Source organism: Perissodus microlepis, chromosome 23 (assembly GCF_051167445.1).
Source record: "Perissodus microlepis isolate ML-2025 ecotype Zambia chromosome 23, ASM5116744v1, whole genome shotgun sequence".
NCBI lineage: Eukaryota > Metazoa > Chordata > Actinopteri > Cichliformes > Cichlidae > Perissodus > Perissodus microlepis.
In genome coordinates, this window is record NC_140482.1 from 2,218,967 (window position 1) to 2,234,207 (window position 15,241).

Genomic DNA, 15,241 nt, shown 5'->3' on the forward strand with positions numbered 1-15,241 from the left:
GGACAGGAGCAGACTGCAGCGGACTGTACGGGCAGCAGAAAGGATCATCGGCGCCCCCTGCCCTCCATCCAGGACCTGCACCTCTCAAGAACCAGGAAACGGGCAGGGAAAATCATCACAGACCCCTCACACCCTGGACACAGACTTTTTGATGGTACAGAAGCCTGCAGACCAGGACCACCCGACACAGGACCCTCGCCATCTCCCTCCTATACAGCTGAACTGTCACACTGCTCCCACTGCCAGACTGCAACTGACCTTATGTACATTCTGTGGTATTCATTTCACTTCATTTCTGTCATCCTGTATTTTCTGTATATAAGATTTAGATTGGTTATTTGTGGTTGGTTTACACAGCGTGTGTATGTTTGTGTATGTACGTGTATGCATTTGTAACTGTATATATCCACACGCGTGTGTGTGTGTGTGTATGTGTGTGTGTGTGTGTGGGTGAATTGTGTTGCTTACATTGTTGAGATATACATTGCTGTGCTTGAGAGTCACCATCTACCAGAACCAAATTGCTTGTATGTGTCTGTGCATATACATGGCCAATAAACACGATTCTGATTCTGAGTTGAAGAGGAGCGTGTGTGCACCTGCCTTGGACCTTCCCTCCCCTTCTGACACCCCTCCACTCCCTGGAGCCCCATGTTATCTGTCTCACTGTATATATGTATATATCCTCACTTGGTGCCACATTGTAAATAAACCTTTACCTTCTCTCTAAAACTTCAGAGCCCTGCGAGTGAGTCCTCTGCCTAATAATCTGTGACAGATGATCTGTTAGCTGTTTGACTCTTTCAAGGATGTTTGATATGAAAGGAAGGTTGGAGATTGGCCTATAATTAGTTAAGACTGCTGGGTCTAGAGATGCTTTTTAAGTAAAGGTTTAACTACAGCCAGCTTGAAGGCCTGTGGTACATAGCTGATTATTAGAGATAGGTTGATCATATTTAAGATTGAAACATTAATTAATGGCAGGACTTCTTTGAGCAGTTTTGTAGGAATGGGGTCTTGAAGTTAACTCAGAAAGACCAACTGGAGAAAAAGAGATGATTTTGAGTAATTTTTTCTCTAATGGTTAGAATTTTATTTGTGAAGAAGTTCATGAAGTCATTACTAGTTAACGTTGAAGGAATGGTTGGCTCAACAGAGCTCTGACTTTTTGTCAGCCGTCAATCAGTGATGAGTAGTAAGATGTTCTGGCTTTCTTATAAAGCCCCAACAGGTAACACTTTATAATAAGTGCACACTACTAAGCATTAGTTAATCATCTGTTAGTTAATGATTATCTGTGTTAGTTAATGGTTACTTAATTATCTCTACAGTATCTACAAAGTATTTCTCATAATCAGTTAATAGTTTACAAGCACTGCTATAAAAACTTTATTCATGATGATTAAGCTAATGTACAACACTTTTTATTAATCATGTTTTCATGTTCTAAAAATCATTGATTAATCATCTATAAATGCTACTCTGCATCAGTTACAAACCAGTCATTTCAGGATGTTCAATGGTATACAAAATCATTGGTAAAAGGTAAGTAGATGCTTAACACACCCTATATAATACTATAAACTCTACATGTACCACACATACTAGTTTCATACTAGATTTTCTATAAACACTGGATATCAGGGTTACATCAGTCAGCTGCTCTATCTTAACAGATGTCTTACAATACATTTATAACTGTCACTTAAAGGCTGCCAAATCTCTTTTTTTTTTCAATAGATTATCTATAAATACTCATAAATACCTTAATAAACTTTAGGAAGTTACAAACCATTTGCTACCTACCTTACAACCTATTTATAGATGTGAAAGTTTCTAAAATATATTGTAACAAAAAACAAATGACAACACACAGGGTGGATCCAGAACGCACTGTATTTTAAAGATGCCAATCACAAAAACATCAGAACAATGCTTACAGATTTGACACACAAATACAAAAATGAAAACAGTGTCATAAACTATCAGCCAATATTTGAAGTAATACAGAACATGGCTGGATGCAAACTATATGACCTGTAGCTCTTTACATAAAGTATTCAAATAACATTTTCAAAAAAGGCGAAAAAAATAGCAGTAGCAACATTAACTTTTATAATTATCTGTGTTTTTTGGAAATGTCATACATATCAGTCTCCCCAATGTACCATTTTTGTGCTTTTTTGCGAGCCACTCGTTCCACTCAATAACTGTAAGGTGATCTGACAGTAGTCCATCTGTTACCCCTGAGTCTCCAGATTTGCTCCTTGTAAGACCTCCAGGCTCTCTCCAGATGTTGGGTATGGGCACCTGTACGATGGTCAACATGCCACCTGCTGTGGTTAACAGTATGGTGTTCATACCCTAAATTTGGGAGTATACGATAGGCCCGCCATTCATTACTTATCACTGAGGAACCAATCCGGACATGAAGGGTAATCACAGGTGAACAGTTTTCCCTCGATGTTTTATTCTTCCTCTCCCCTACTGATGCAGAAACAAAAAAAAGAACACAAATGACTAAAAGATACTATGAAAGGTTGATAAATGTATAGATGTAATATAAAATTACAGTCACAAAAATGTACCTTTCGTTTGTGACCAAAGTGACTCTCATCGATCACAACAAGCTCCCTTCGGCCACCAATCTGCTGACCTGTATGACGTCTCAATCTATTTTTTTGGACATTTTACTGAGTGTTGTTGCACAATAGTGTCATCTATCATTTCGATTTGACGTAATCGCAGACCCTGAGAAAATCTTCAGAGAAAAAAAAACCTTACAAAGAGTAATTTAAATCTATTTCTGTTATATTCCCTCCTATGGTGTCAGCACACTAATTAGGGCTTATAGTCAGACTGACACACAGGTAGCTTGTTTATATTTCGACTTCTTCTCTTTATTAACATAACACAGAAATTACACACACACATATAACGGGGCGTGGTGCCCACTACTGGCGATAGCTTGTATAGCACACCATATACTTTGGTTCACATAACATCTCCTCCCCACTAAGCTATGCGACTGTGGCACCACGCACAGAAACATTTCCCTTAACTAAAGTGGTACTTTTTTTTTTCTTTATTTTTCTTATTCTTTCTCTTTTTTGGTTTTTACAACATTCATGAAAACCGGAACTAACGTTGCTTTCTGTATTAAATTGAGAATAATGTCTCTGAACCCAACATTCTCACAGAACTACTTCAATATACTCACCCATCACGATAACGAGTGGGCGGTTTGTGACTCTCACTGGGTAACGTCTCCTCTGTAACCTGTGTACAATCAGACGGTGGTGGGTTAACAGACTGGGGTGTTTCTGGAGGTATTCTGGTCCCCCAGAACTTGTTCAACAGTCTCTTCCTGCGGGGATGTACAAGGGTGAAGCATGGTGTCACTACCACTCTGGGCTGGTGACATTTGAGAGCTTGTCGGAGGATCCACTGCAACCTGCTGAGATACTGGCTCAGGACGTGTCAGCATCTGATCCACATGATGTTTCCACACTCCTTGTGCTCCCACATTCACCTTGTATGACACTGGCCCAGTCTTTTCCAGTACCGTGCATCCACTTGTCCTTGTCCTAACAGAACTAAGGAGCTAGGACTACTAGAGACAGAAATCAAAACCAAGAGAATCAAAACACATCATGAAATCAAGGATAACTAATACAAACAGAAAAACACTGAGTCCACAGACTGAGGACCGTGACAGTGGAGATACTGGTGAAACTTGCACACTCCAAAAATTATCGCCAACCCCTCCCTCTCGATCTGAGCATAGTTTCATTCTGCTTTGCTGAGAGTCCGTGAAGCATAAGCAATTAGCCGTTCTTGGCCATCAGACATGACATATGAGAGCACGGCTCCAACTCCATATGGTGAAGCATCACACGCCAAGCAGAGAGGCAGTTCAGGATTGTAGTGGGTGAGTATTTCTGGTGAGGCCAGATGTTCTTTAGCTTTCTGGAAAGCTGACTCTCAGGCAGATGTCCACTGCCATTTCTTCTCTTTACTGAGCAGTTCATTCAGCAGCTTCAGGACCGTAGCTAAATCAGGTATGAAAGGCCCAAAATAGTTGAGCATTCCCAGAAAAGAACGTAACTGGAGCTTCCATAACGGCACGCACCTTTTCTGGTGATTTGTGTAACCCTGCCGCATCAATTATGTGGCCCAGGTATTCCACTGACTCCTGGAAGAACAGGCACTTCTCCTGTTTGAGATGCAGGCCATACTCCTCCAACCTGCTCAAAACTGCCTCAAGGGTTGTCTGTTTGTCAGGACCACTGACGAGGATGTCATCCAGATAACAATGGGTGTATGGCAGGCTGAGAAGCACTTAATCCATAGCCTTCTGAAACAACGCAGGTGACGACGCCACTCCAAAAGGTAAGCGATTGAAACAGAACAGCCCTTTTTGAGTCAAAATAGTCAGCAGCTTCTTAGACTGTAGGTAAGTATTTGCTAAGTCCAGCTTACTGAATGCTGACCCCCTGCTAGAGAAGCAAACAGGTCCTCGATGCGTGGAAGTGGGTACTTATCCACACAGAGCTGTGAATTGAGAGTGACCTTGAAATCGCCACACAGTCTCACTGAGCCATCCTTCTTGTTGACAGGCACCACGGGCGTAGCCCAGTCACTATGCTCCACTGGTGTGATCACCCCAAGCTCAGTCAGGCGTTTCAGTTCCGCCTCCACCCATCGTTCGATCTCATATTCACCTCCAGTCAGTCCCAAACCATCTGAGAGTATCTTCTGTACATAATCAGATAGATCGCGCCCAGCCTCTCTTCCTTCTTTTAATCCGACCAGTCTAAGGTTCTTTCGACGAGCCCTGTTTTCTTGATCATCAATCTGGGCACATAGTTGATCAACTTTGTTAATTAGCTTGGCATTATCTTTAGCCAAGACAGCCACCTGGTCCTCTGAGATACGACTTTCAGCTTCTGTTCGCCTCGTTTGAATTGCAGCTATAGAATTTTTAAGTTCTGTAGTGTCAGTTTTAATCAACGTCACATCAGCTGCAACCCCGTTCAGCGTCACTCCGATCTTAGCAATCTCAGCAAACAGGCCCTCTATATCGCTTCTTCCGACCTTCTTCTTGGTTAACAGGTCTGGCAGAGCTAGCTTCTCCAATGGCGACAGTTGGTAGGCGCGACTGCACAATACACTTTTTTTGACTGGATGCCATATTTCGTCCCAAATTTACTTTAAATCTTTTCCAGTTTAGTTAGAGTGCTCCCCAACCTCGAGTGGTATCATAGTAGGAGTTGTTTCAGAATTTAATTTTCATTATATTATCGGCTGGGGTTCAGAGCTTTTCTACGATGCAGCCATAAAACTCCCAATACCTCCCATGGTGAGGTATTGGGAGTTTTACAGCTGGGGTGGACAAGGCTGGGGTGGACAAGGCTAAAATGGTAAATGGTAAATGGCCTGTATTTGTATAGCGCTTTACTAGTCCCTAAGGACCCCAAAGCGCTTTACACATCCAGTCATCCACCCATTCACACACACATTCACACACTGGCTAAGCATCAGGCTTTCAAATGAATTAAAAGTCTGTCTGGGTCTTTGGTTGATTAATAGGCTGGTGTGAAAAATTGCTGCCACACCGCCCCCTCGGCCTGTGCTTCGAGGTTTCTGGTAGTTAGAATGACTCGGGGGTGTTGATTCATTTAAACTAACATAATCATCCTGCTGCAACCAGGTTTCTGTAAGGCAGAGTAAATCGATTTGTTGATCAATTATTAAGTCATGTACTAACAGAGACCCTTGATTGACCTTTGACATAGTTCACTCCTGACTGCATGCAAGTGATGCAATGAAGATAATACAGCATGGGCCGAAGGAGAGCAAGGCTCATGTCAGCTGATATTTTCTTTACCAAAACGTCAAACAATGTTAATAAAATTATCATTCTCTTTTTTTAATTATTTTGGAAGGCTATTAAATCCTTTGCTTAACATAAAACGGGGATATAATTTCCCCAATGCATCAGGAAATTTCTCATGAACCAGATAGTGTTGTTTTTTTAACAAGCGTTACATTGCACCAGTTTCCTTTAAAGCTTTTAATACTATTCATAAGAATTATCCATGCTGCCTACTGATCATTCTGTGATAAATCATTAGTTTATTTCTAATCCAGTGAAAGTGTCAGAGGTGCATAAAGCTCCTAAACTTTAATCTGGCATATCCTGATCTTTAAATATCTTTATTTTGAAAGCTAATTATTTTATTTCATGATTCTTCTTGCCTAATTTGGTTGAACGTTGTAATTAATTATTATTATTATTTTGGATTGACTCTTATTTCAAAAATTTACAGCCCCATGACCAGATTATTAGTTCTGGTTAATGTCCTGGAAAGTAGCAAGTGAAAACAGAGCTACAGTGAGCCAACTTTCAGTGTGGGAGTTTTATAAAGCCCACTTTATTTGTGAGATAAATGAAATAACACTTCATTCTCACTTTCCTGTAACTTTTATTGTTGACAAGTTCCATAGTCTCCTCAGTATAACTAACATCTGTCTGTTGCTCAGGGATCTTCTGCTGGGCTGCTTTTGTTTCACTGCTCACAGTCTGTGTCCCTTACTATTTCCCCCTCCTATCACCATCAAATTCATCTGTACCGAATAGCACAAAAAAGTCAGAAAGTCACAACAGAGATATAAGATAAGATGGTCATAGATACTATTACCTATTATTGTCACAGAAATTCTAAACTATTATTTAATCATTTACCTTCTGTAGTAATGTAGGGCTGTGTAAAATGTGCTGTACAAATAAAACATGGCACCCTGATTGTCATCTCTACAGTCTTGTGCTCCACTTGGCCCCGCCTTATCTTTGCTATTATCACTCTCAGCAGAGAACTTCATTATTTGGTATTAGTGGCAACAGAACTATTTATAAAGGAAAGTAGCCCCATAATAATAACAGGAATAATAATAATAACAATAGCTTATTGTTGGACCTTAACCAGTTGTTGTGCAAGCATTTTATTTTCTTGACAAAGTATGAGGAGGTGACATCCATCCAATTTGTTTTATACTTTTCAAAGTTAGTTATGTAGCCTATTATTAGGATAGATTAGCTCCTGATGGCCACCCTAACCTTGGACTTTAAGATATCCTATCAACTCACAACATGTAGTGACCTTCAGTGAGCCTCCAAAAATAAAAACAACAAAAATAGACACAGCAGGCTTGTAAGTGATCAGCGGTTTAATGTATGCTCTGCAACACTACTTAAGTGGCCAAAGGCTGGATCACACAATATTTAAACAAAGACTTGTCTGAGTAGTGTTGTCAAAAAACAAAAGCTGTTGGATGCTTTCAAAATGATCTGTTGTGCAGAATGAACTTTAAGCATAGAAACCACTTCTAGGACCACTTCTGTTTATTTTCCATACTAACAATCTTGGTCGAGATTTCAGAGCAAATGTTTATTTTTATGCTGACTGCACAGTGTTCTACTCTTCACAAGCCTCTAATTACACTATTAAACTCTTTGTTAAGGTTTTTCAGGGCAGACTCAAGAATGCCAGGCAGAAAAAAAGTTCAATAGGTTATGTACAAGTTCACTTAGCAGGTGCAGTGTGTGTGTGTGTGTGTGTGTGTGTGTGTATATGTGTGTGTGTGTGTGTGTGTGTGTGTGTATGAACACAAGGAAGTAAGTCAACAATTTTCAAATAGGTTTCTTTGCTATCCTAGTCTGAGCCCCAGACATCTGAGGTGATCCAGGCAGTAAGATCCACTGAGGCCCTTTAGGCAAGTGTTGTGATTTGGCGCTTTGTAAATAAAACTGAATTGAATTAGGAGGTGGAGTGTATGCTACTGCACCATAACACAGAGGTATATCCCGTTCACTGTTCCATGCTGATATTAGAAATGGTTTATCTCATATTTGGTCAATGATAAATGGACTGGTTCCTTTATAGTGCTTTTTTACTCTGAGCACTAAAAGTACTTTACATAAATTGTCTCATTCACCAACTGGCACAAGCACTCTTTTCTATGTTCTTTCTATCTGATATTCACACACATTCATACTTTGATGGATGCATCAGAGAGCAGCTTGGAGTTAATATCTTGCCCAAGGATATTTTGCACACAGACTCTGAGCAGAACCATCAACCTTCCGATTAGTAGGTGACCTGCTATACCACCTGAGCTACAGCGACCCCACCATTGTTCAACTGCTGTAAAAAAATTATTTTGCTACAGCAGTTGAAATGATGAGGTATAAACAAAACCTGTTTTATTGAATCCTGTTTTATTGAACACCTGATGGAGAAACCACAAGATTTGCACCTTCGACACTGTGCGTCTTACAAGGTGATCAGTAGCACCACAAGGGATGTCCTTTCACCCTTTACACCAAGGACTTTAGCCACTGGGCAGACACTTTTCATCTTCCAAAGTTTTCTGTTGACTTTGCAGTGTTTGGATCCATCAGTGGGGGTGATGAGACGAAGTACTGGCCTTCGGTGTAGTCCTTTGTCAAGATAAACTTAGCAGTCGTCGGCATAGCAGAAATGTATGCTATGCCTTCTAATGATACTGTCTAAAGCATGTATAATGTAAACTGGTCATGAATTGGTCCTAGCCAGTGTTGGGAAGGTTACTTTTAAAATGTATTCCACTACAGATTACAGAATACATGCCCCAAAATGTATTCTGTAACGTATTCCATTACGTTACTCAACGAGAGTAACGTAACGGAATACTTTGGATTACTTAATATATTATCATGCTTTTTACAACTACATGAATTATTATTATTATTATTATTACTGTTACTGAAGGTCCGCGGCTCCGAACCGTAGTAAAGGGACCTCTGGCTAATACGTCGGGTTCGTGTCGGGCTCGTAGCTGAAAACTAGCTTTACTCTGTTGTCTGGGTCAACTTTGCTAGCGAGAGACAGAGAGAGGCGTTGAAAGGCTGCTCCAACTGAACTTATTGTTTCAGAGGAAAACACGAACACAGTGTACAGTCGAGTCTTAATAGCTTACTTACAACTGGGTTCGTCAGGCTCTCTTCTTGGCTGCAGTGTTTATTATTTTATTTACATGCTTCCAGCTCCCGTTTCTGCTCGGTGACAGCTCGTACTTTTTCTCCCTCCCTCGCTCACAGACACATGACGGGTATGACAGTCCATTCTCCCTGCAGCACGGACTACACTGCCCATCAGGCTACATTACTTAGGTAAATGCCTGTAACATTCTGCCTATTAACTTAGCACAACAACAACAACAAAAAGGCACTCTCTCACCCAGGAAACACACAGTCGCAGAGAGAGCGTGCGTCGCCCTGTAACCATGGCAACCGTAACGCTGCCGCCTGGAACAACAGAACGTAGCTGTCAAACAAAACCCAAACAGTCCTGACCCGCCACAACATGAAACAGGAAAGTACCGCCGTGTAATCCATTTATTTCAACAAAGTAACTGTATTCTAAATACCACCTTTTAAAACTGTAACTGTAACTGAATACAGTTACTCATATTTTGTATTTTAAATACGTAACGGTGGTACATGTTTTCCGTTACTCCCCAACACTGGTCCTAGCACTTTTCCACATAGTAAAATTGGTATGGCCCGGATCCGGCCCACACAATGTGCTTACACATGGCCCACGTACCGCAAAGAATGACGGCCCTTTGGTGGCCCAGACCTGGTTTGCCAGAGGTGGCCCACACATGGACCAGCACAAGGCCAGTTGCAGACACACTGCTGGCTCAGAACAGTTTCAGCTCTGGCCCCAGATGTCACCCTAATGTGTACCTCAATCAAGCCATGTAATAACAACATGTACCGGAACATAATAGTGCAAAAGTAACATGACAAAACTCTGACTGATTCTTATATAGAGCTTTTTTACTCTCCCGATTACTCAAAGTGCTCTATACAACATGCCACACTCACCCAATCACACACTTTCTCTAAACTGAGTGCTTCCTAACTACATTCATACACATTCACACTCTCGACATGCAGACTGGAGGAGCCAGGGATCGAACCACTAACCTTCTGATCAGTAGGTGACCCGCTCTACCTCCTGTTATGTTATGTTACATTAAGTTATGTAAGTGACTTATTTATCATGTGTAACCTGAGTAGCGAAAGACCGTGGGGGTCTGAAAACGATGTGCTGGGAGTTTGGTGTTCTCGCCAGATTTAGTGAGCCTTGACCTCCTGGCTAGCTATCGAGTTGGTGGGTAACAGATGTCTCCAAAAACATGGGAGCACTTTTGCAAATATGCGATGTCTTGATAAACCAAGCAGATATTTGAAGTTTACACAGCTACATTCTCGCCTGAAAAACCTTAAAACTTTATTTTGTGACCCAGAAAGAGTAATAAGTGTAATATTAAAACTAAGCAGCTGCCACATTGTTGGAAACTGGAATTCTGGGATATGGTGGGCCAAGGAAGAATACACCCGACCCGTCCTTGAAATCCGGAGAAATGAAGGACGCATTGTTCGGACGCATTTGGAGCAGCCTTTGAATTGGGAAAGCCTTCGTCGCCTGGCTGTGGCCTTCATATGCAGCCTCCGAAGGATGCAGCCTAGGTTTTGGGACTCAGCTCTTGTCTAATGTGCATTGTGTCTCGTTATGCCTGATTTGTCCCTCCTGTGTTCCCATGTGTCTCCCCCTTTGATAATCACCCTCATGTGTATGTGTTATGTGAGTTCTCCTTTGTTCCTTGCCGGAACATCTGTTCTCCCTCCTAGTTTCTCATCCATGTTCATGTTCTAGACCTTAGGTTTCAGGTTTCATGTTCTTGGTGTTTAGTTGTACCCAGTTTAGTTTATTGTCAGCGATAGCTCCCTTTTGCCTTTGTTTTGTATTCATGTTTCCTCCTAGCTTAATAAACCCCACTCTTACTTAAGTCCAGTCCTGCTACCATTGTCTGCATTTAGGTCGTCTCTCTCAAAACACAATCTGCACGTGCAGCTCTTATGTAGCTGAGCCTTAAGATGCTTAAGGTGAAGCACATTAAGGCAGTTGTTGTTTAATTTGGCAACAACAGTTTTTAGATTGTATAAATAAATGAAATTAAACGTAACTAAATATTTTAGACAAACCGCAGTAATAACTGTATATAGGCTTTATGATAGGCTTGTTGATAAATCTTTGTTGTTAAATCTGGTATTTTTTTATATTTATTTTCACATTTTTACAGCTCTTTATTTTTCATTTATTCAAAAAGTTTCTGCGACTCATGCCCCACTCACTACCTGTGGTTTGCTTCAGTAGAGACACAGACAGAAACCAGGCTGAGCATTAAACAGACTTTCATGTATCACTGTTCACACACACTGCAAGCAAAAAATCTAATTAAAAAGTGCCCTCTGCTGTGGTGAATCACACCTAATTCTAGACAACATTTTGGTGAACATCTCAGCGTCACCTGTAACGTCCCTGCGTGTGTCCCTTACAACCCAAGCATACTACTGCAAAGCAAAAGCCAGTTTGCAAACTTGCACCAGATGTGCCAATAATGCCACCTGGCACTGTTGTTCCTACAGCTGGAGGAAAGAAAAAAAAAGACACCCCACTGATTTGTAACTCAATCACCTGTAGTCAGATCAAAACCCAAGGGAAAGCATGTTCTGTGGATCAGAGCCCAGATTTACTTGGGCGACCTTCATGAGCAGACAAGCATTGCAAAAGTGTTTGCATCTCCAGCACTCGTACTCTAATGTGTGATGAGCCTCCTAATTTTTAAAAGTAGTTGGAGCTTGAAATATGTTGAGGCCTGGATAGGAGAGGAGACAAGAAAGTATTGCTGCTGGTGTTCAGAGCTGCTGACTCCAATTGATCTTTCTGAGTTAACTTCAATAATTACTTCCTCCAAACCATCAACGTGTCTTTTAGACCCCATTCCTACAAAACTGCTCAAAGAAGTCCTGCCATTAATTAATGCTTCAATCTTAAATATGATCAACCTATCTCTAATAATCGGCTATGTACCACAGGCCTTCAAGCTGGCTGTAGTTAAACCTTTACTCAAAAAGCCATCTCTAGACCCAGCAGTCTTAGCTAATTATAGGCCAATCTCCAACCTTCCTTTCATATCAAAAATCCTTGAAAGAGTAGTTGTCAAAAAGCTAACAGATCATCTGCAGAGGAATGGTTTATTTGAAGAGTTTCAGTCAGGTTTCAGAGCTCATCACAGCACAGAAACAGCTTTAGTGAAGGTTACAAATGATCTTCTTATGGCCTCTGACAGTGGACTCATCTCTGTGCTTGTCCTGCTAGACCTCAGTGCAGCGTTCGATACTGTTGACCATAATATCCTATTAGAGCGATTAGAACATGCTGTAGGTATTACAGGTACTGCACTGCAGTGGTTTGTATCATATCTATCTAATAGACTCCAATTTGTGCATGTAAATGGAGAGTCCTCTTCACACACTGAGGTTAATTATGGAGTTCCACAGGGTTCAGTGCTAGGACCAATTCTGTTTACATTATACATGCTTCCCTTAGGCAGCATCATCAGAAGACATAGCATACATTTACACTGCTATGCCGATGACACCCAGCTCTATCTGTCCATGAAGCCAGATAACACACACCAATTAGTTAAACTGCAGGAATGTCTTAAAGACATAAAGACCTGGATGGCCACTAACTTTCTGCTTCTTAATTTAGATAAAACTGAGGTTATTGTACTCGGCCCTGAAAATCTTAGAAATATGGTATCTAACCAGATTCATACTCTGGATGGCATTACCTTGGCCTCCAGTAACGCTGTGAGGAACCTTGGAGTCATTTTTGACCAGGACATGTCCTTCAATGCACATATTAAACAAATATGTAAGACTGCTTTCTTCCATTTGTGCAACATCTCTAAAATTAGAAATATCCTGTCTCAGAGTGACACTGAAAAACTAGTTCATGCATTTATTACTTCCAGGCTGGACGACTGTAATTCATTATTATCAGGATGTCCAAAAAACTCACTGAAAAGCCTTCAGCTAATCCAAAATGCTGCAGCAAGAGTACTGACAGGGACTAGAAAGAGAGAGCAGATTTCTCCTGTTTTGGCTTCCCTTCATTGGCTTCCTGTTAAGTCCAGAATTGAATTCAAAATCCTGCTCCTCACATACAAGGTCTTAAATAATCAGGCCCCATCTTATCTTAATGACCTTGTAGTACCATATCACCCTATTAGAGCACTTCGCTCTCGCTCTGCAGGCCTACTTGTTGTTCCTAGAGTATTTAAAGTAGAATTGGAGGCAGAGCCTTCAGTTTTCAGGCCCCTCTTCTGTGGAACCAGCTTCCAGTTTGGATTCGGGAGACAGAAACTATCTCTACTTTTAAGATTAGGCTTAAAACTTTCCTTTTTGCTAAAGCATATAGTTAGGGCTGGACCAGGTGACCCTGAATCCTCCCTTAGTTATGCTGCAATAGACGTAGGCTGCCGGGGGATTCCCATGATGCATTGAGTTTTTCCTTTCCAGTCACCTTTCTCACTCACTATGTATTAATAGACCTCTCTGCATTGAATCATATCTGTTATTAACCTCTGTCTCTCTTCCACAGCATGTCTTTTATCCTGTCTTCCTTCTCTCTCCCCAACCGGTCGCAGCAGATGGCCGCCCCTCCCTGAGCCTGGTTCTGCCGGAGGTTTCTTCCTGTTAAAAGGGAGTTTTTCCTTCCCACTGTCGCCAAAGTGCTTGCTCATAGGGGGTCATATGATTGTTGGGTTTTTCTCTGTATCTATGAAGCGCCTTGAGGCGACTTTTGTTGTGATTTGGCGCTATATAAATAAAATTGAATTGAATTGAATTGAATTGAATTGAATTGAACTGGCTAAACAGTTAGATGTTCCTAAACCAGAATGACAGTCACTGACAGATTCACAGACCTGCAACCAACTATTCCACCATGCTCTTTTCCCTAGTCCAATCAACCAGACTAGGCTAGGGAAATGCTGTTGCTGGGGAAAAGGAGAGTTGGATGGCCTGAAACTGGTGTTCCAGAACAGTGGAAACAATCCTCAGGGAGAAATCCATCCTGCCCAGAATACCTTGAAGTTTCCCCAGCAGCAGATAGACTGATTGCTGCAACTTGAGGTTCTCTAGTTTGTACAAATTATCTAAAAATAAAAGGTATCCGTACCAAAGCTATCTTCTATATCCCTAACAATAAATCTCCTGACTGTGGTAACTAGCCTGTAGAATTTTAGACAGCTGTTAACTGGACACTTCTTTTGGATTTTCCTCTGGGTACTTTGACTTCCTCCTACTGTTCAAAGATGTGTGTCAGGTTCATTCTTCTCTAGGTCACACCATATGTATGTCTGCTCTCGAGGAACCCATATTAGTAGCAGACATCAATTACAAGGATCAAATTTCACTCACTAGCTTGCAGTTAAAAGTGAGTCAGCATCACTTTTAACCCTTTAGAGTTAAACAAATATGATATTCCAATAAAGTTTATTATTTCAAGTAAGAATGGATGGACAGACAAATGACTATTTAAGACGATATGGTGTTTGTAAGGTTGCCCTTATTCTAGTCTGTTTTAACTTTAACTTACAACATCTTCCAAATTCAAATGCAATAAAAAATACACACATCAGTCTCCCTGTGGAAAGCACATACATTTTTTTGTTTTTCTCTTTTTATGTCAGAAACTCACAGTGGAAGCGAAGCTGGTGATGCATGGTGGAGTGAAAGATTCAGACACCAGTTGCAATTATGCGTTGCTGCTCTAATAACCTGTCCAGGGACTGGAGTTGCTGCAGCATCCCATGAGGATTCCCTCCAGTCGTTTGCAGGATTAACTGAAGTAAATCTTCATCAAGATATTGGGCAGTTAAACTCTCCTCTGTGTTATCCTGAAGATAATGATTTTTAAATGACAAGGCTGATTATGATGGGATCAAACAAATGAGGAATGATGGCATCTTTTCTGTTTTGAGAAAGAAAACAGAAGAATCCATGCGATATATCATCATTTATATTATTTTATTATATTTTGTGTAATTGTTATCCTATGAGTTACTTAACTATTCATTTACTGGGGCAACCCCCACAATTTGTCAAAGTAAGAGCTCCAATTAAACACAGCAGAAACTGCAAACACAACTACATGTCTATTTACTGTCAGCCAAGTTAAAGGCCTCGTTTTGCCATCACTTGTAAGAGAGCCTAAAGTGTGCTTTCTGGAACCAAAAATAACAGGCATGTATAAAAGTGCTTCAGGCACCAACA